Here is a 3,172-nt window from a genome sequence, read left to right on the forward strand (position 1 = left end):
GAGCCGGAGCCGGGGCAGGAGGTGGGGAGTTGCTGCGGACTCCGGGACGCGGGGCTCACGGGTGAAACGGGCCGGTGGCGTTGCGCTGCCCCGGCCGGCCGGCCGGCACTCGTGTGCAAGCTCGATTTAAAAAAAGAGGCCGGGGACATTTCTGGTGGGAAAGGGGCCTGGGGAGTGAGGGGCTCAGCCTCTGAATCGAAACCTCCTAGAGCTGAACTGCTGGAGGCTGCACGTGGGAGAGGAACGAGCGGGGGAAACCCTGGCCGTGCCCTGCTCGCTGGCCCTCTCAGCAGCCGCTCTGTGCCCCAGGCCTTTTGGAGACGTTGGCTGAAGCCCAACAAGTAGAGCTATGAGCCCCAAGGGCACATCCGCGACCACTTGGGACAACTGAAAGACAAAACAGGGACAGGAGTGAGGGTCATCGGTGTGAAATGGGGGCACCCAAGGGGGACCTGAGCAGCCCACACTGGACAGTGCCCACAGGCCCTTGAATGAGTCCAAGGAGCCAGTGGACACTGCCCAGTGAAACTACCTGGAGACGTGACGGGACAAGGGACAGGAAAACAGCCCTGCAGTCCTTGGGGGTCCCCCTGGCCCGAGCCTCCTTCCTGGCCAGGTAGAGCACGCTCAGCTGGGGCCAGGACGAGGTTGCCCAGGTCCCAGGACTCGCTGCGGCTGCAGATGGGGAGTGCAGGAGAGGCGATAGGACCATGGACCAGCCCAGATGACTTGTCCATTAGGGATGGGAGACAGATCTGCCTGAATGTTATGATCTGCCAACCTTTGACAACAGACTGAGTGGAGTGCAGTGAAGGAGAAAAACTGTTTCTCCTAAAACTGCTTCTACAAAATTCTCTTTTTAGAATGCATCCCCTTATTGGCCCAACTCAACCCTGAGAGGAAGACATTGTCAGGACATCATGGGAGATTGCTGTGGTCTCACCTAAAAGATACTGTTTTTTTATTAATTACTGGCTTGCTTAAGTATATTCCTTTTCCCCCTCTCTCCTCATAACATTCTCTTTGTTTTAAACTGATGGTACTCAACCCCCCAGCCCACAGATCACACCTAACCTGGAAGGCTATGTCATCCAGCCCATGGGTCTCTCCTGGGGAGCAGTAGCAATGTTAAGTGCTGCTCCCTTGCTGCCAAATCTCCAGATCCATGCGGAACCTCACAGGCTGGATGATATGATCCTATGTGCTACACTGAGCCACTGTAGGGTCACTCCACAGCTGCATCTGGTTCACAGAGTCCATGCGGCAGTGCACATTGCACTCATACCAACCCTACATACCAATCTTTGGCACAGTCAGGCCCACAGACAGACCTGGCACCACAATATTTTAAACCCTTGTATTCAAGGTTTGTGAGTCAAGAAGTATTGCCTTTTAAAAGGGCACCCAGGGGAAGTGAATTTAGTTTTCCTATGTTTTTGGGTGGCAGCTGAAGTTGGTGATAATTACACTGTCAGAAGGAACCCCTAGATAACTTAATCCAGCCCTTCTGCGGTTGTGTGTGCTTGGGAGAAGAACTACATCAGTATACTACAAATTTCAAGAGTATTATTCTGAAAGCAATGTTATATAAGATGAATTGTTGTTACTCTCAAGATGTATCAACAGCAATAAACCAATTAAAGTTACTGATAAAAAAAGTGTATGGAATTTTGGGTCTTATTTTTTCTTACAGTATTTTCTGTTAGACTGCAGATCATGTACTACTGCTGAAAAAGCTTTTTCAAGTCTATGTCAATACTAACAAGTTAGCCCTTTTCTTTGTCAGTAGAACACAAATAATGATTTGATTTATTGTCTCAGCAGGTTATATTTATTCCAAATAGGTGGTGCTTAGCCTTTCAGTCCTGTGGGCTAGATGAGTGGCCCTGGGGCTGGTTCAGGGGCTGGATCCCACACTCCTGAATCCAGCCTCCACCACCCAGATTGGGCCCTATGTACGTGGATCACACCTCATGCCACAGAGCTCAGGTCCTGTGTGCCTGGATTCTGCCTTGAGCTGCCTGGATTGGGTCCCATGCCACCCAGATCAGGTCCCATGCACCCAGATATGGTCTTGTATTGTCCAGATTGGGCACTGCATGCCCAGATCAGGTCCTGTGCCACCCCATGTCCCAGGCACCCGGGCCAGGCCCATTGCCAGCCCACACTAGCCACCCATAGGGTCCCCACAGGTCCGGAAATGTAGCAGCAGGAAAACAGCAATTAGTGCTGCTACAGCTCCCACATTGCCAAATTTTCAGACCTGTGGGGAGCCCTGCAGGCTAGATGGCATGGCTTCATGGGCTGAATCTGTCTCTCAGGCCAGGGGATGAGAACCCCTGTTCTGAATAATTCAAAGCATAATTAGGAATGAGGGACTTCTAAAGAAACACAGTAAGTTCCTATGATAGCCTATCGCCAAAGAGCTCCTTCTTTGTTTAATACCTCTGACAAAGTTCAGTTGGACTTACAAATTTTTCCTTACTAAAAATATTTTATCAGATTTTGGGTATGTCTAGAGAGCACTGAAAGGATAAGCCTCATTCAGTCACTCCCACTTAAGGTGACCACCCTAATTGAGCGGGACAGTCCTGGAATGTAAATATCAAGTCCCAGTCCCAGGCTGAATGACTCCAGGACAGCATTTGTCCCTGATTCCACTGTTCAGTGGGAAGTGTGCGGGCCGGGAGTGCCCCGAGCCCTTTTTCGCGCTGCACGCGGGCTGTGGCCAGCAGCCCGGGCACACGGGGGCGGAGAGGGAAGGCCTTCGCTCTGGAATTAGGCACGGACGCATATCGGTAGTTTAAAAGATTGTTTACTTACACCGAGATGGCAATGGTGTAGGCTGGAAAGCTTGATTAAGTTGCAGTTACAGACAGACACAACACAGACAGTCTCGTGGAGGTTGCTAGGCTCCACGGTGCAGAGCTCCAGATGCTCTGGGTGAACAGGCCACCAATGTAGAAATCGTAAATACGTCTTATATTAGTCGCGCTCAAAGACGGGAAGAGGTGGGCAGTGGATCAGGCCACCACGCTCCTCTGGATTTCACACAGGGTTTCTATTACCCTGCCGTGTACCCAGAGTCCCCACGAGATGGATGTGGAGTCCTCTTCGGCTTGGGCGGAAACTGCTCAAGCCTCTTATACGGCTAACAGGCCAATCGCTAGCC

Source organism: Alligator sinensis, unplaced genomic scaffold, assembly GCF_000455745.1.
Source record: "Alligator sinensis unplaced genomic scaffold, ASM45574v1 scaffold273_1, whole genome shotgun sequence".
Taxonomy (NCBI): Eukaryota; Metazoa; Chordata; order Crocodylia; family Alligatoridae; genus Alligator; species Alligator sinensis.